The sequence below is a fragment of the Balaenoptera physalus genome (genome assembly GCF_965194825.1).
Source record: "Balaenoptera physalus genome assembly, chromosome: 1".
NCBI classification, from domain to species: domain Eukaryota; kingdom Metazoa; phylum Chordata; class Mammalia; order Artiodactyla; family Balaenopteridae; genus Balaenoptera; species Balaenoptera physalus.
The window spans coordinates 134,769,048-134,788,551 of record NC_138882.1 but is presented as its reverse complement, the minus strand read 5'-3'; the positions used below and the strand labels follow the sequence as shown (position 1 = coordinate 134,788,551).

The window sequence follows — 19,504 nt, the reverse complement described above, 5'->3', positions numbered from 1 at the left end:
GGTTCCACCCTGCAGATAATAAAAAAAAATACATAAACTCAAGAACAGTGATAATAGTAAAGTATAGTTAATTAATGAGGAAGTAATGTGTTTTAGCTACTTATCACCTTTGTTTCTAAATAATTTAATTAATTTGTATAATTTGATTTTTACTAATAGCTTGTTTAACAACCAACTCAAAAAAGTCCTAAAAATTTAACAATTGGCTTTTGTAAGCTAGTACAAGGTGTCTCCCATACAACACTAGATAAGAGTATGAGGTTTATAGTTAGATAGTTCTGAATTTGATTCCTTGCTCTGCCACTTACAAACTGTCCAAGTGAAGTTTATATTTCTTCTTTAAGTCTTAGTTTTCTCAAATGAAAGGTAAGAGTTAAAATTATATCTACTTCGATTAGCTGTTGTGAGGATTAAATAAAATTAGACTTCCCCCTCCTCTGGAGAGTAAGGGCCCCATGGCTATAGATTTCATAAGGCCCTTATTAGAACTGTGATCACAAAGCATTTTTTTAACTAAGAGAGAAAGCCATTGAGAGGGATACGCTCAGCTCCACATAATGATGTAATTTGCATAATGCAAGGGAAGATAGGCAGGCTTCTTTAAGAATTTAGACTTTACTGTCAAGGCGAATGAATATTTTTCCTTGGGTTGTGAGTAGTTTGGTTACAAAAGGCATTCCTCCTGCCTTTAGTGGTAAGATTGCAAAGAAGATCCTACTTCTTGGAGAGTTGGCACACGCCCTGGAGTGTTTTGTGAGATGTGTAGGCCAAAGCTTCCTTCTTGGTTCCTCCTTTACAGTCTGTGGGAAAATGGTAAAAATGGGTGGAGACTTACACAGGTTACCTTAGAAAAGGAAGTGGGTGATTTAGGAGACAGGCATAAATCCGAGGGTTGGGAACAAGACTAAGAACTGAGTTTTATGATCGCAAAGGTCAGCAGCAGCTTTATACTGAGGAAGTCACTGAGTTCAGTAAGTATTGTGATCTTTAAATATTGTAGTCTTCTTTATTAAGACATAATTTCACTCAACATTGTTTAATAAAAAAATTGTTTTCTTGAAATTGTTTCCAATAACTTTACAGAGAATCAAACAGAACATAAAATAGGAAAAAAAGCAACTCAAGGAAATATTTGGAAAATAATATGATTAAACTACTGTAGATCCTGGCTTCTCTACGCCGAGACTAAAAGCTTGTATCTATTGTTTTGTTTAAGCTGTTTTTAACATGACAGTCATTACTTACAACAGATGAGTTTCCAGACCAGGTGTGTATAATGAGAAACCTTGAAAGTCACGAAGACTCCACAGAGTGCAAGAGATCTATATTTACTTGGATTACAAAAAGTAAATCAATTAAAATGCCTCTACACTAATGTCTTGAATAAAAGATAACAAAGAACATTCAGTATTATTTTGAAGAGCATAACAAAAGTAATTAGGATTATTAAATTTTTAAGTGAAAGACATTTGCCCTTCAGCATTCACAATAAAGACTGGCTCTCTTCAAACTGCTAAACCTGACCGTTTTTACATGAGCAGTTGGGAAATGTCAAAATGAAAAAAGTAAATGTGACATCTGAAATAGTTTAAAGAGAATTAACTGTAATAATGGGAAAACGTGTACAAAATGAGAATGTAAACAAAATTGGAAAAGAAAAGACACCATATATTAATTCTTTTTTAATCTTCTAAACTGGATACAGAACATTGTTTAATTAGTAATTAACAACAACAACAAAAAACCCCGATGAGTAATTTTTAATTTTTTGTCCACTGGAAACCATCTAGATACTGTGACTTTAAATTTTTAAAAATGAAACAAGTTCTGGAATATGGTAACCAACTGCTGAAAAATATTAGCAATAAATTGTCTGACAATGCAGCTGTTATGACAGGGGAGGACAAAGGGCTGCAAACACTCTTTAAAAACTCTAATAAGCAAGCAGAATATGTGTCATGCCAGCTCATTTCCTTAATCTTGTCAGAGAAAAAGCTACTGTGACAGTAAATGAAAATTTTGACTACTTTAGTATTTTGCAACAGTTACGTTTTCTTTCCAGATTCATCTCATAGAGTATTTTAAACAATGGGGTGTTTTAAACACACATGCAACTTGTATTTTTTTCTGAGAGTTGTAATATGTAAAACGTTTATTGAAATAGTTGATGAAGCTTGAGTGTGCCATTTTAACTGCTCTTCTGAAGACATTTTGGAATGCTTCAGTAAAACAAGTGGGAAATTACAGCCTTCTTATTTGGAAGTATATAAGAACCATATTTTATCATCTTTGAGTTTTCTTTATGAATTGGGAGAAAATTCAGACAAAAGTTAATAGAATGTGACTCAAAAGTGATAGTTTAGTGATGAGTGATGACATTAATAGAAATTATTCTGATGGTGAGAAGCAAATAGTAACAAAACATTTTTCAGGTGATACCAAAATTCATTAAGAGGAAGAGATAAAGTTCAACTAAAAGTACTGAATAGGTTCTTTGATAATCCAGTTAATGAAGAAGAGTTAATTATGTGAACATAGTATGAAAGATGTTTAGGATGAAATATTGCCCTACATGAAGATAACATAGCACTCATAAAACTCTATTACACGGATATCAAACTGGGAAATAATACTGTTGATTCAAAGAAAAGTGGAAATGCTTTGAAATCCTATAGCCCATATAGAAAAGAAACTGGATAGAATATTCCCAAATTTTACAGTAACCCTAAAAACGTATGTAACATGAATGATCTTATTGATAATTTAGAAAAGTTTTCTTATATTAAAGCTGAAATAAAATTTTCTAATATTAAAAACACTGCAATCATTCATGCTAAAGGAAATACCTAATTATCTCCCTATTATTTCTAGAGGCTACAATATTTAAAAATTGTCATTATATGAAGAAGTGATCAAAAAAGTGGAAGCCAAACTATGTAATAAGTGAAGTCCATTATTATAGTGGTATGCCAGGCAGATAATCATGTATGCTAATTTTTATGGGCTTTATGGCATTTGCCAGTCTTTTAAAATTTTTAATTTTTTGTGATTTCTTATTTAGAATAAAATTACATATTAACTTCCATACCTAATAATGTATCTGTAATTTTGTATTATTTTTCTTAAAGAGAGCTCCCCAAATTGTATAAGGTCCAAGGCTAGACCCCCAACAAACCTGTCTCTGACCTTGCTTGTATGGTGATGCTGAAAAGACCAAAGAAACAGGGATGGGGGGGTGGTCTGCTCCACAGGCACTTCTTCTTGTGCTGAAAGAGAGGGGAGGCATCCTACCTAAGCCACTGATGCAGGTATTCCTTGTAATGCTTTGCAGCAACACTCTGTGCTAAGAGCTTGGCTTCTGGAGTCAGATCACCTGGGTTTGTGGCTCTACCACTTAATGGCTCTGCAAATTTGAGCAAGTTAGCTTTGTCATTTTCTTCTGCAAATGAGGATGGTACTATATCTACTTCATGCAGTTGTTGTGAGGGTCAGATACTCTGAGGAGCTCAATATATATTTATTTAATAAATAAAAGGCAAATAAATACAAATACCAGGATGCAGGACATAGTGGACATTCAGGAAGGTAGAACTAAAGGAGGAACATGAACCAAAGAGAAAGTCTTATCAGAGGGCAGTGAGAAAAGATTGGAGGAAGAATTGTCCTTAAACTGAATTCCATATTCATGGATTTCTTCATTTCAAGGTTATTGACCACTCTTAGTGTGACAAAGCTTCTAAGACTGGGGTGGGCTGAGTATTATAGCTTATAAATCTCTAAGTCTGTTGATTCTTGCGTTCTTCACAACATAGCTCTCTTCTTTATATGAATGCTGTCTTTTGGTGCCAGAATGACTACACAGTGATAAACCTCCTTCATTCTCAGAGGAAAGGCAGCCCTTCCTCTGCATTCCCTCAGGGGTGGGAGAAAGCCAGCTGTCCAAAGCCTACCCAGGGACCTTTTGGAAGTAGGATATAGTTGCTCTAAAACACACTGCACTGGGAGCATATTTAGGTGGGCACATGACTTACCCTGTTATGGACTGAATGTTTGTATTCCCCCCAGATTCATATATTGAAACCCAAATGGTTTTTTGGAGATGGGGCCTTTGGAAGATAATTAAGTCATGAGGGTGGAGCCCTCATGATGGGATTTGTTCCCTTATAAATAGAGACAGGAAAGAGATTGCTTCCTTTGTCTGCTCTTTGCTATGTGAGGATACAATGAGAAGGCAGCCGTTTGCAAACCAGGAAGCAGCTGTCACCAGATACCTGATCCGTTGGCCCTCTGGTCTTGGACTTCTCAACCTCCAGAACTGTGGGATATAAATTTATGTTGTTTAAGCCACTCTCTCTAAAGTATCATATTATAGCAGCTTGAACTAAGACCAGCCCCTTTCATGGCCAGGGTCTATATTAAGCTTTTTGTAGCCCTTTTGCTTGGAGAGCAGCCCCTTGCAAGAAATGACCTGTCTTCAAGACCCTTCCACCAATAATAAAAATAAAAATGACAAGCAATATGATTGAGACATTATTATGTGCCAGTCCCAAGGTTAACTGTATTTGATGCGTCATGTCGTTCCACACATACTGTGTCCTACTTTTCTTAAGGCAGCCTCCTCTGGCATGGAGTGAGAAAGCAGATTTTGATGCCTTCCTGAGTTGTTCACTTGGAATATTCTCCCCAGCAGTGTGTGCTCCTCTTCAAAACTCCCACTTCTGACAGCACCATTTTTTGAACCTTTATTATTTGCCAGGTGTTGTTCTAGGTGTTCAAAGCACATCAATGAATAAAACAAAACATTGCAAATGGAATTTTGATTTGGGTACATTTGGTAGATGCTTTCAAGGTTTGGTTTTTGGGGATTTATTGTTGTTTTTAAATCTTTGCCAAATTTGTAACGCTCCACATTCACATTTGTACTACCTTCCTATTAAACCATACATTCACGTTAATTCTAATATTGCCTTCTAAACAAAACTTTTCTAATCTGAATAAATGTAGTCATAATCATCAGTAATTTCTCTGTATAAGAGATCAGTTTTTAGGTATGGATGTACTTTAAATTATTCTTAGATTTCATAACCACGTTACACAGACATGTCATGCTCCAGAACCACTAGAGACTTGTTCTACTTAATCATCAATTAACGCTACTTGGAAGCATGCAATGATTCTGGATGATATATTTTGTCTACTGCTCTGTTCCTTATCAGTGACCATCACTTTCACATTAGTGGACTCTTGGCCTTCAGGCAAAACTTTAAAAAAACGTTGTTGGTTTGTACATTGATCCAGGCTTATACCAGAGACGTCTGGAAAATTGCAATTTTCTTAATTAGGTTGAAAAAATATATATAAGTAGAAATAACATGGTTATGGGTAATTGTAAAACTTATATTGCTGTTCAGGAACAGTTTCCTTCAGATCTTGAGAAACCATATATCCGAGAGAAGGAAAAAATAGGGACTACCATGAAGTTAACAAAATGGACATAATGTTGCAATTGAGATAATCTTGCTAAATTCCTTGTATTGTGGCTGTACACAGGTATAAAAAGTAATTAGGATTTCATATGTGAAATCTCCTACAGACTCTTGGCATCCGCATGGGAGACTGGCTGCAGAGCTATAGATCAGGGTAAGTATGTACACATATCTTGTCTTAAATTCAGCAAAAGATTTGATAAAGTGCCTTCATATTGTTTTCACTAACCTGGAAAAATGTGAGTGGGATGAGGTGTAGTTGAATGAATCTGCCCAACCATATTCAGTAATGTTTGTGGAACTAAATTGAAATGAATTGATCTGTGTTCATCTGTACAGAGTGCCAAAGTAATGTACACTGCATCATTTTAAACCCTGTCCTGTTCAGTATGCTGATCAAAGATGTGTGAAGATCACCAGGACCAACTTTGTTGACCCATGTGCTTCCTAATAGTTAAATCTAACAAATCTTTTTCAACCCTGTTGTACCTGCTGCCTCGGTGGCATGTGACATTGACTTCTACTTATTTTTAAAAAATCTATCTTTAACGTCCACAGTATCATTTCTTCTAGTTTCCCACTCAACTCTGTGACTATTCCTCTTCCTTCTCTGATTTCACTCCTGTTCATCCCTTAAATATTCATCTCATTCTTCTTCACAATTTTACTACTCTCTGGGTGTTTTCATTCATGGTCTTGGCTAAATACTATTTATAATGTGATGACTTCCAAATCTGTATCTTCAGTCTAGACCGCTTTCCTGGGCATTCGAACTGTATGTTCCATCCCACTCTGGGCATATTGCCTCTTCTTGCTTTAATTAGTACCTTGAAACTATTTGGCATGAAATATCTTAACCTCCCTTTTCCCAATCTGAAAGTTCCTGATAGTTGAAAAAGCACTGGCATTGGACACAGAACTGTGTTTGATTTTTTTTACATTCATCACTTACTAGTTATACAAATCAGGGCAAATAACTTAACCTATCTGTGTTAGTTTTCTATTGCTGCATAACAAATTACCTCAAACTTAGTGGCTTCAAACAACACACTTATTATCACTTAGCTTGTGTGGGTCAGGAGTCTGGGCATGCCATAGTTGGATCCTCTGGTTAGGGTGTCTCATAAGGCTGTAATCAAGGTTTCAGCAAGGGCTAAGTTCTTATCAGATGCTCAACTGGAGAAGTATCCATTTCCAAGCTCTCTTAGGTTGTGATAAAACTGTATACAACTTACTTGTATTTATGTGTAAAATGGGGTTAGGTATAAAACTCAGATAATTATAAGCAAGTGCTTTACCTACATGAACAATTCTATGTTATGTAAGATTGTCCTATGCGTTTTTGGTCTCCACATGTTAAATACCATTAATATCGCCTATTCATTATGATTACCAGAAACACCTCCACAATTTTCAAAATACCTCTCATGGGTGATACTACCCTGTTGCAAGTCACTGGGTGAAGGGTTTAAAATATCATTCCTAACAAACAAATGTAAGTTTTGTGGCAGAAATACATCAAAACACTGTACTATTCATTCACATACTCATGCAACAAATTCTTACTGAGTACCTTCATGTGGAAGGCACTGTTCTAGGTGCTGTCTTATCATGCAGTGAACCAGACAGTATCTCAACTTCCCTCATGGAACTAATATAAACAGCAGAAGGGATATTAAAAATGGATATTGATCACTTAATATTCTTCCTTGGTTTGTACCAAACCTTTTAAAATTGTATCAATAGAACTTATGAGTTACCTGAACTCTCTATTCTTTAACTCCTTGTTCAAAGTTCAATTGAAGTATATCTGGAAATCTTCTATGGAGAACAGGCATGTCTACTACGTGAATAGCTCTTAAACTCTTCCACTTCTGTGCCTCCCTTTACTGTGTTATCATTGTTTAGAATGCTCCACTGTCCCCACATTTTCATGTGTAAAAATTGTCTTCCTCTTTCAAGACCCTTCCATGAAGGCTTTTTGATTCACAAAAACATATGTGATGGTGTGATGCATCCCACTTTTAAGGTACTATGTTACTACTTTTGACAATATTCTGTTCTCTTGGTTTTGGGTTTGGCATAGGGACAGAGACATATCAGGAGGCTAATAAGTTCTTACTAAAAAAAGAAAAAAAATTCTCCTTGCAAAATGTTTGCCTGTACATTTGACTAATCTGTAACCCCTACTTTCCCCCCATTTTAAGCATTTTAACAGTAGGGCCTCTATCTTACTCATTTTTCAATTCCCTCTCAGTCAAGTACAATGTTGTATGCTTATTGTTCTATTCATTTCTTGTTAAATGTTATATGTCTACTATCTGCTAGAAACTATAGGTGCTGAGGTCAAGCACCTTGGCTCTGGAATTAGAGAGCCTGGATTCAAATGCTATCCCTTCTATTCACTGGCTGTGACATTGGGCAAGTTCCTCAGAATATAAAGGTCTTGAGTTCCTCATCTGTAAGATAATGGTGACAATGGTGATGATGTTGGTGGTGATGATGATGGCTAATGTACTGTATACTGAGCACTCTAGCAGGAATGTGGGTAAGAACTAATGTCTTTGGCGTCAGACTTACCAGGGTTCAAATCCCAGCTCCACTGCTTATTAGTTGGGTGACCCTAAAGAAGTTAATCAGCATCACAAAGCCTTAGTTCCTTCAACTGTAATTGATTAAATGGAGATAAACATGCCAGTGCTTCCTGTGGCTCATAGAATAAAATTCAAATTACTTACAATGGCCTAAAACTAAGACCTACAAGATCTGACTCCTCCCTACCCATCCAGACTCATTCTGACCTCTCATTTGCTTACTTCGAGGGGATTATTTTCTGCCTTTCAGGCAAGACGAACACCTTTCCATTTTAGTCCTTCACACTACCACAGGATGGTCTCATTTCCATGTTTACCTCAACATCACTTCCTCACAGAAGACTTTACCGACCAGCCCTCCAGCCTCCCCTTCTAACCTGTTTTGTCTAAAGTAACCCTCTGCTCCCCATCTCCCTCCTCATCCAGCCACTCTCTCTGGCCTTATTTATCATAACAGATACATTCTTTGCTATTGTCTTTTTCACATTTTTTTTGGTCTGATTGTTTCTTAATGAGAGCCTATTTCCCCTACTAGAAAGTAAGCGTTATCAAGACTGGGCTAGGTTGTGTGTTGTTTGCTAATCTAATTCCAGTGTCTGGCACAGTACTCAACCCAATTAGGTGCTCCAAAAATAGAATTGTATGCATAAGTACAAGAATATATACTTTATAGGTTGTTGAGAATGTTAAATGCGGAGGTCCTGGCAGAAAATAAGTGATGAGTTAATGTTAGCTATTATTACCATTACTAATGATACCAAAAATGGTCTCTGATTTTGTAAAATTTGCAATCTAGAGAGGAAGATACAGGTGTGTAACAAGCCAATCGTAATAATCGTGCTGCATGAATTGGGCTTTTGTAATGTGGGAACATGTAGATATGCTTAGGAAATATTTGCTGAACTGTTGTTTTTATTTAAATGGTCTTTAAAAGCATGGCCTAAGAATGAGCACAGCATGAGAATGGAGGCTGGATTTAACATTTTGTTACCTTTAGTGGTAACAATCTGCTTGACAAGACAGGTTATTCCGGTGTAGGCAAGGGCTATGTTGTACATTTGTTAACTTTATCGTCTGCTCTATCATGGCTACTAAATATATAACATACCCTGGTGTAGATCATGTTTATGCTTTCATGACCTTTTTCTCTCCTCCCTAGTGTATAAATCAAAAAGGGAATTGTGAGGTGTAGCCCTTTCCCAAGGCCTCTCCAATACTGCCCCAAACTAAATCTGTGCTAAGTGAAGCCGCCTCTCTGTAGCTTCAGGACCAATCCTCCAGCCTCCTCTTCTAACCTGTTTGCTGCTCCTAATTCTCTCCTATGTAGATATTTTGAGGCTGCCACCTCCCTCTTTACTCCTTCCTTCACCGATGCCCTGTAATTGCTCTCCCCAGTTCTACAGATTACACATATATCTTCACAAAGTGTTCTATAACTGTCTCCCCTCTCCCCTCACCAACTTTCAGTAATTACAGTTTTATTCTTGGGAAATACATCTCCTTCTATTAGAAAATCTTCAGAGCACAGTTGTGGAGATAAGACGGACCTCTCAAATTTTATGATTAGAACCATAATGTTTCCATGTTGATAAATTATAGATACAGTGAGGCAGTTTCTTTTCCTACCAGGATTTCTGTCTGGGTGTATTAAAACTGCCAAACGGTAAGAGAGAGACAACATGATCATTTTTTCCTGTTGGTTGATTTCCCACATCAGGATATGCACTAGCAGGGGTTGAAATAAGAACCTTAATTTTATTTTAAAATAAGGAAATACATAAAGCAAGATCTTAGTGTTATGCAGAAAATATATTACTGTTAGGGGTGGCTCTGGTGAGTCACCTCTAAGTACTTTCAGTTTGTTGATTTTGTATACACACAAGTTCAAATATCAAATAATGCCCGTTGAGTTTGATGAGACACTAATGACAGTTACCCTTCTGGCAATACTATCACTGAACTTGTTAAAAGTAGCAAAGAATCTGCCACTAGTCTCTCTGAGGGCATAACAGGACCCTGATGGGAAAACAGGGAAAGGGGGCACTGTGCCTGGGTGAATGGATAATGATTGCAGTTGACTCACTTTTAGAAGGAAAAAGATCAGCAACAACACTTTGCCTCTTCAGATTATCAGGCAATAGATTTCCTGTGAGGAACATTTTCAGAGAATCTCTCTGCCCTAGAATTTTAAAAAAGAAGCTTAAAAGAAAATCCCAGAAAAATGAATGCATGCTGCTAGAAGAAGAGATTTCAGGGTGGTAGTGGTCACTGTTGAAATAAACAATAATAATAATAACAATTGCAATAATACATGGGACAGACAGCACACACATAATGGCAGTATAAAAACAGACAATATCAGAGAAAGTAAAGAGCTAATGATGGTAGCTAAGAATTAGTTAGCACCTAATGAATGTTTTTATGCTTATTACTTTATTTATTCACACAAAAAACTAAAAAGATAATAAGCAAATAGCAGATTTGAAGTTTGCAACAAAAGAAGTCTGGCTCCAGGACTCATGCTCTTAACTACTATATTATATCATACTATACTATAATACACTGTATTATACTGTATAATATAATATAGTGCTTCTTTTGCACATTGTATTGTAGTTTTCTGTGGACCTGTACTTATGTGTGTGTATCCTTCACCAGTTTGCAAGCTCCATAAGAAGAGGGACGGGGTCTGTCTAGTTTACCACCAAGTTCCTAGAAGCCCAGTGCTAGGCACATAGATGGCCAAAAAAATATTTATCAATTGACCAGTGTCAACAAGCAAAACTGAGACAAATTAGGTACTTTTGGCCTAAATGCTGAAGGAGGAAAGGAGTGAGTATAATACCATTGTGCACCTTTCATTTGAAAAACTCAAATCTCCTTCATTATCCACTACTGTGTGCCATAACTTACAAAAGCAAGATCAACAAAGACATTGCCAATGGCAGGCAGAAGGTGGTAGACTCAGATAAGAAAAAGGAGAGAAAAATTTTCTCAAAATCTTTACTATAACGCCCATGCGTTTCTTAAAAGGCTTGGGATATAACTATGCATGGCAGAGGTTAAATTTGAGGAAAGGCTCCCTGAATCCTGAAAATGTCTTCTGTTTTAATTATAGTTTTATTCAGAAGAGTATAATCAACTAGACTAATACATGAAGTATAAATTCCTTTTGAATCTTAGTCCCCCATATTCTTCTCCTAAAGAAAAAGTTGTACAATACAGATTGGAACAACAAACCTATGTTATTTACAGGCTTTGTGTCTAAGACACCACTGTGGGAGATCCAGAAGAAGCACATTATCTCCCAAACATTCCAAAGTCTCACTAATCTATGGGTATGAATGAGGTCAATTATTGCAGTACCCGAGCTTTTCACTTCTAAGCTCATGCAAGAGTTCCAATACCTTTCAAATCCCACCATTCTACAAATATCTTTGGAAATTCTGAAGAGTTTCTTATATAAGTTCATGAATTGATATAAGCTTCTATCGTGTCATTTCATTTGCACTTCTGCTGCATTCACTCAGGCCCCTGCTGATTCACCCCATTTCTGATGCTCTTAATCTTCATGTTGCTGTAAAATTTGGCAGTCTCATGTGAGGGCAAGAAATACATATGTAATGCTCAGTTGGATAGTTTGGGGGGTTGTTTGGGTCCTGAAATGTTAAGCTATTTAGGGAGAGCTACTTTCTGTTCTCACTCATGATCCTGATACTTTGCCTATGTGGAGTGTATATTGCCACTGGGGTAGCCAGATTGGGATGAGATTTCTTTATCAGCTGCCTCACTATATCTTTGCTGTCATCTAATCCTCAAACCCTGTTGTGAAATTGCCATTCCAGATTCTTTCTTCCCTTGGTATGAATTCTTTCTCAGGGTCTTTGCCAACTTTCTGTGCCATCTGGCAACCTTACTTTCTCCCTTTTCCAATCCAGTCCAAGAAAAATGTCTATGTCTATAAATCTGAATTTCTCTCATCATATTGTAAATCAACGTCCATGTAAATCTGTGAATACAAATAATGTGTAGGATGCCATCTAACTCCATATGATAGCCTGACTCTGAGCCTTAGCCCAGCTATGACCTCATCATGTAAGATACTATAATAGTTTTGTTCCTAGGTTCCAAGATATGTCTATCAACAGCCAGGGTTTCCCTGGCAGTTATACTCACTTATTCATTGGAATCATCCTTTTCTTTGGAAGTGGGGAGAAGTATTAGGAACTGTATTAGTCAGTGTTCTCCAGAGAAACAGAACCAATAGGAAATATATATATACACACACACACACACACACACACACACATATATATATATATATATATATATATATATATAGTTCCAAATATATAAATTTATTATAAGGAATTGGCTCATGCAATATAGAGCCTAAAAAGTCCCGAGATCTGTAGTTAGCAAGCTGGAGACCCAGGCGAAACCAATGGTATAGTTCCAAATGTCAGCAGACTCAAGACCCAGGAAGAGCAAATGTTTCAGTTTGAGTCTGAATGCAGGAAAAAACTGATATCCCAGCTTGAAGGCAATCAGTTAGGAAAAGTTCCCTCCCACTCAAAGGAGGGTCAGCCTTTTCATTTTATTCAGGCCTTCAACTTATCGGATGAAGCTCACCCACATTAGTGAGGGCAGTCTCAGTCTACAGATTCAAATGTTTATCCCATTCAAAAGTGCCCTCACAGACAAACCTGAAATAGTGTTTGACCAAATATCTGGGCACCCCATGGCCCAGTTAAGTTGATACATAAAGTGAACCATCCAAGTGATCATATGCCCTGATTCCCATTCTCAAAAAATGTGTTTACCTACTAAATAGCTCTAGGGCCAGATAGAAGGTAAACAAGTCCCCAAAAAGCTACAAAAATGGAATCTTGGGCTTTGGGAAAATGTAGAATGGAGCTATATCACAGAATCTCTAATAATGCAAACCGAAAATAGAAGAAAAAAAAAGACACGAACAAAAACTCAGCCAAAAAATATAGTCATCAACTACCATCAAGAAAATGGGAACAGCACAGTAATAAACACTTCAGAAAGTGCTGCTATGGAAATGAACAGAAGATTCTAGAGTGGAGCAGTAACGTCCCCAGGACTGAGAATCCATTTGAGAATGTTAACAAAGTCCTGAGAATTCTCATTAATTCTTCCACATCTAGAGAAAATAAAATTAATAGCATGTATTTATGTTTTCCTTTCTCAAACTGGTTGGTTGACTGTCTGAAACCATAGAAATGAACAAGTGCTGATTTTCTCTGAAAGAAGTTGTATTATTAAGGTCAAAGTCAGGGTATAAATGACAGAAAATGGAAAGTAGTAGCTAATCAAGATATACATGTATTACTTTTGCACTTGAACGCCCCAGTAGGTGGCCCTGGGCTAGGTTATGATGTTGTGTGTAATGGGTGACCCGAGGCTTCTTTTCTCTTGGTGCACCACTGTTGTCTTGACCTCATGTAAAAGAAGATGACATTCCCATTCCAAGCAGTGGGATAGAGGAAAGAACAAGCAAGCTGTCTCTTAAGGAAGGTTCGTGAAAGCTTTCATATAATTTCCTTGCATCCCACTAGCCAGAAATCAGTAATTATACTCATCTGCAAGGTAGGCACAGAAATGTAGTTTTTCTTCTGATCAGCTTAGAGCACACCTTAATATCAGGAGTTTTATTACTATGAAAAAGAGAATGGATACTGGGGAGAAGCAATTCTAGTACTGATTTTAAGGACCAACCTGAAGTCTGAGACTATTCTCTAGGGGAATGGCATGTTTTCCACAATTAGAGGAATTTAGCTGCAGTATAGGACATTTAACAAATTCTAGAAGAGGAGAACCAAGGGATTATAGAAGAGACTGCAGCTTAGTTCATGCCAACCTTGATCTCTTCACCTCATCCTTTCTGCCATGTCCTCAGGTTACAGAAAATGCATATGGAACCTAGAACACTATAACACCTCAAACTATAGGTAGTTTGGAAGAGAAGACAAACTAGTTTCTGATATTAAAGGAAGGATTCAGAAATTCGCTTACACTATAGAAGAGGAAAGATAAAATTAGAGGACTGGGCTAAAACCGCTCAAGGATGAACAGATGAAAGAAATGACTTGGCACAGCGATCTAAGCAACTTACATTTTTTTCTTTTTTAATTTACAATGCATAAGACAAAACCCAACTTTGGTGAGACTAAAAACCAGGGAACAGAAAGAGATTCTCCACAAGAGATTCATGCTGTGAGACAACTTAATATAGTATAATTAAATTAAAACAAGAAAGAGAAGATGACAGAAGAGCAGAATGAGAGTAGAATGGAGGCTGCATGCTAAAGGAGGTAAAGTAAGGATCAAAATAGTATCATTTGGAACTACCAAAGATGCTGGACTAAAATTTAGAAAGTATCAGTTATTAATTAAGAATAGCCTGCCACAATGCTGGTCTGAGATTTGGACCACAAACAAAAGCTCAGCACAGTGAGCTTAATGCCCTATACAGACTAGACAGTTGGCAATTTACCCAGTCTTCCCTGTAGCATTTGTTCCACCTACTCCCTTCCCTGTTGGTTTCCTAGAGATTGCTACAGAAGTCAGGGAAGACACACATGTATAGCTTTGGGAAATGGTTGGTTTAAAATTTTCTCCTTGCATAAACTGTATTTATTTAAACTAAAACTTGGCTTGAAAAGGTATTTGTATTATGGCTAGGTCTGTTTGTCTATATTTCTTTAATTTATGCAGTATATGTTAATTCCTTTTTTAATGTGAAAATATTTTGACACTGCTTATTTCTTTTACTTCTTGAATAATTTTATCATGAGGCTGGCTCTGAATCACATCTGCTCTCTGGGTTTCTAGACTTTTATTTAGTGTATAAATCCTTCAGTATTGGTGCTCAAGTCTCTTATTTCTGGACTCAAAACATTTTAAGTAAATTGGAATATTATTATGGAGGTAACTTTAGTCTATATTATTTTTGATGGTTAATTCTAATCACCCCATCCAGACATTCAAAAAATAAAGATACACGTTTAGACTAATCAAATTTAGACTTATTCCTGTTCCAAGAACAAAACAAGATACTTAGTTTTGAGCTGAGGCAGGTCATTCAACAAAATTGGATTTACCTGACCCTCTCAGGCACTGTATAATGTGTTTTATCTGTTGCCAAAGATGCAGTACTTTTATATGAAGGGAAATATCACGTGAATTCACTTTTAACCTGCTCTTAAATCTTCTTAAAATCTACCTAAGAAATGTACATAAGGGAGAGTACATGTATTTGTGAACTCAGAAAATGGATTTTGGAAGGTTTCATCTCTTCTATCAAATACATTTACAAGCTCTCTAAAATCAAATGCCACAACCTAGATAGTACCCAACCCTGGAGACGAGTCCCTTTCCTTGTCATTGCCCAGTATACACATCACGCTTCTTATTACCATCGTTTTCTAACAACGCATCACTCTAATGGGCCGTTTAAGTGATTGAAGAGAAGATGAACATGTAGTTCAGAAAGGCTCTCGTTGACTAATCACTTTTCCACACAGTTGATAAATCTTTATGGTTTCCTGAGCAGGTATTCCTGAAACATCGTATTAACAGTTACTATTAGGAAATGTTCACAGGTACAGTGGCAATATTATGCTTCTTGTTATTAGTTTGATATCTGGCCTATATAAAATTTAGAAAAAAATGTGGAACTGCTGTGCAGATTTTTCTCAGGGTGTATCGAAGTAGCCTTTGCTATAGCTGTGAGATTTTAGCAAGTATTTTCCAAGACATCTATCTCACACAGACAAGACCATTTTAAATTGGGCTCATTAAATCATTTGTTGTCATAGCCAACAGCCGTGTGGAGGCTAGTTAACAAATGAAAAATGAGCCTTTTAACTTGTTTACTTTATATGGATGGTTCTTTTATTTCAGTTTTTTTTCCCTTCAGGTAGCACATTGACTTAGGGGATCTTGTTACAGTACTGCCTGACAAAAATTAAAAATGTGAAGGCTGAAAATACTATAGACATAATGTCCAAGTTCACATAAAATACTGGTGAAGAAGTTCCCACTGATAGTGATATCTGGGCCTATCTTCTAGTTCAAGGAAAGGAACCAATTAAAACTTCATTTACTTTGTTGAAAAAGTAACAGAATCACTTGAGAAACATAAGATTCTTGGCACAGGAAGAAAAAAATAGTGATTGTAAATTCATCTCTGAGTTTTTCCTTCTAGCCCTTATTCTGCCAGTTCAAGAATATTCTCAACAATATAGGCTAACGTATCTTTGTTCATTCATTCATCCATGCACTCATTCATTCATTCAATCATTCATCAATCTGCTTCTAAATGCCACAGTGGATGAATGCTATCCTTTAAATGTTTGTCGGCAGGTAGTGTTTTTCTTTGCTATTTGTTACAAATTGATCTTCACTTAATTTCAGTTTATATTTTCTTCTTGTTGTAGGTCAATATTTTTGGATTTTTTCGTACTATTGCCTTCTTAGCTATGACCTAGAAAAACATGTTTACTTTTTTTTTGTTTTGTTTTATTTTTCATTCAAGAATCGTTTTTAAAATTTCCTTACTTTTGTTTATTTCCTAATAGCGTTCACTGAATGTGTTGCCAAGTCTTAAGTGAAGTGGAATGGAATTTTCTTATTATCCCTGTGCAATGCTGTATATCTCAGAGCTTACAACAGGAAAATGTTAATGATGAAAAAGAACTTTGGGAATAGGTAGATCAAGTGTTGAATCTCACTTCCACCAATTTTCTTGTATGTGAAATGGAGATGATAAACCCTTTAGGAGTTAGACTTAAAATAAACATACATAAAGTTCCTTGCATATAGTAGACACTCAATAAATGCCCCATCTTTTTGGAAAATTTAAAAGTTATATATTCTTTTGAATTGTCAAGTGATATCTAATTTTCTGCCCAGTATCTATCGCTGGTCCCTTTAGTGCCTCAGCTTTCTCCTGTTTGTTTGATGAGTGATTAAATTCAGCTGAATTTTATGCTAATATTTTATTAGAAAGAATTCAAATCAATTCTCAAGTTTTAGTCAACTTAGGTTTTTGAGGTAATTGGTATTAATTGATAATTACTGATATTTGAAGCAAAACTCAATTTAGAGTTATCTACAGTTCCATTAATCTGAGGCATGTTTTCTTTTCCAGCTCATTAATAATAATGTTAAATAAGCACAAACCTCACAACAACCCTATAGATGGTACTTAGACCATTCCTGCAGTTTCATTTATTCCTACTCATCTTTGCTCTACTCTGTGGTCTAGTGGTCAGTTTGCTTTGTAGAATGATATTGTAGGAAACACATTTGAACTAATTCCTCAAGTTACTGTACTTTCTTCAAATTTCCCATTAGCTCATATATTCTATAGTCTATTCATTTTGTAGTTCCATTTATCCAAAAATTTATCTTCCCTTTCTTCCCTATTTCCCAGATTTCCAAGTTTGAGCTAGATGTATCTCATCTGTAGTCTTGTATTCACTCAGTAAATTTGTAGTGAATGCCTACCATGTGTCATGCATTCTTGGCACTGACTGAGGAGAAAGCAAAGAATAAAACATAGTCCGGGACTTCTTGGAAGTTATATATTAATGGAGGGTGGAGAAAGGTCAATGATCATTGTGTAAGAAATTAAATAAAGCATCTGATTTGAAATAGTGATGAGCACTGTGGAGAAAATAAAATGTGGCAGTTAGATAGGGACTTGGTGGAGTGGTGGTGCAAGGGCAATTATTTCAGCTAAGATGGTCAGGAAACGCCAGAAGAGATGAGACCAAATTAATGAGAAAGGAAGAATATTACAGGTAGAAGAACGGCAAGTTAAAAGGCCCTGAGAATGGATTTGACATTTCTGAGGCACAAAGTGAAGGTTAGTGTGGCTGGGTTGAGGTGGATAAGGGGGAACAAGGTAGGAGCTGATGTTGAAAAGGTAGGTAAAGGGCAGGTCATGCAGGGCCTGGTCGGGTGTGGTATTTAGATTTTTTTTCTATAGGCAGTGAAAAGACATTCAAGTGTTTTAAGCAGCAGAGTGGATTGATCTGATGTATGCTTTTGAGAAGATCGTTTGGGCTGTTGTATGGAGAATAGACCGGGAATTGTGAGGTTACAAGAGTTGAGACAAGGAGACTAGTTGGGAGATTATTGCAGTAGTAGAGTTAGGAAATAATGATGACTTAGATTAGGGCTTTAACGAATGGAGCTGTGAGGCATGGTCAGATCTGGGACAGATTTGGGGGACTGTACTGAAAGGACTTGCTGATAGGTTGGATGTGAGAAGTGATGGAACGAGTGGCACCTTATTAGGCTTAGCACTTGAGAGATTTAAACCTGCATAGCAATTGTCACACAGTATTTAGTCATCCCTTTATATCACGTTATGCTCTCCTAAAGAGCCTGGAAGCTCCTTGAAAATAACAACACTTCTTATTTATCTTTGGATCACCAGTACCCTTACATGGTTATTGTTCAGTAAGTATTTGTGGAATGAATGGAAGTCATGGAGGTAAATCTAAAATTATTCAACTTGACAGAATAATAGCTGCTCTGTTCACAACCATTTACAAGGGCATGTAGTGTTGCATAAGAATAAAGGATACAACATTGTGGCAACACACCTTATAGAATGATATGATTTGCCAGATTTACAGAAGAAAATTTATAGTCTAGAAAGAAACTGGCATGTTTACAGGTGAAAAGCAAGTATAAAAACACTTATGAATAGTTCATAGGTATCTTCCTATGTGAATGCTTAAAGTTCATACATAGATAAGATGCAGGTCCTCTTTAACTGCTTAAAAGAAAATATAACTACCTTGAAACTTAAGCTATTGTTTGTGATATTAAAGATTCATCTCTATCAATCAGAACACCTTTGGATACAGTTGAGCTAAGCCCAAATCCAAATAGTTTAGAATCAAGAAATGGCTTAAACAGGGTTTAAATGATGTTACCAGAGGTTCCTTTCCCTTATTTTATAGCTTGGTTCTTTACTCTAGCTTTCGCTTTATTCTCAAATGGTTAAAAGATGGCACCATTGACTCAAGATCTCACATCCTCTGATTTTTAGCAGTGGAACAAATGTCTTAAGCCTGGCTCTCACTGGCTCAATCTGGATCATGTGTCCAGTTCTAAACCAATCTGTGTGGCATAAAAGTTGTTCTTCAAGGGAACTTGGAGTACTATTGGGAAGAAGGAATAGAAGATGGCAGGCGAAAATATAACAAATGTCAAGTACATTCAGGAATGTTTTCTGTCAATTTTAAAGCAAGCGTATGGATTCAATATTCTTTAAAAAATGGATTATATTTTAAGGTACATGAGACTTTCAGCTTCATAAATGCAAGGATCATCCATTATTTTTGTGTCCCTGTGGCTTAACAATGTACCTGACAT

At 36.4% G+C, this 19,504-nt stretch overlaps 1 long non-coding RNA gene across 4 annotated transcripts in view; it reads left to right on the top strand.

Moving 5' to 3' along the window:
* Nucleotides 1-19,504, top strand: part of LOC309641433 — a 382,184-nt gene that overhangs the window by 148,348 nt on the left and 214,332 nt on the right. For 3 of the 4 annotated variants that reach the window (XR_014252607.1, XR_014252608.1, XR_014252609.1), the window contains exon 4: nt 5,594-5,640. The exons of the other annotated variant lie outside the window; for it this stretch is intronic. This is a non-coding gene — a long non-coding RNA (uncharacterized lncRNA). The remainder of the gene's footprint in view (nt 1-5,593; nt 5,641-19,504) is intronic. 4 annotated transcript variants of the gene reach the window in all.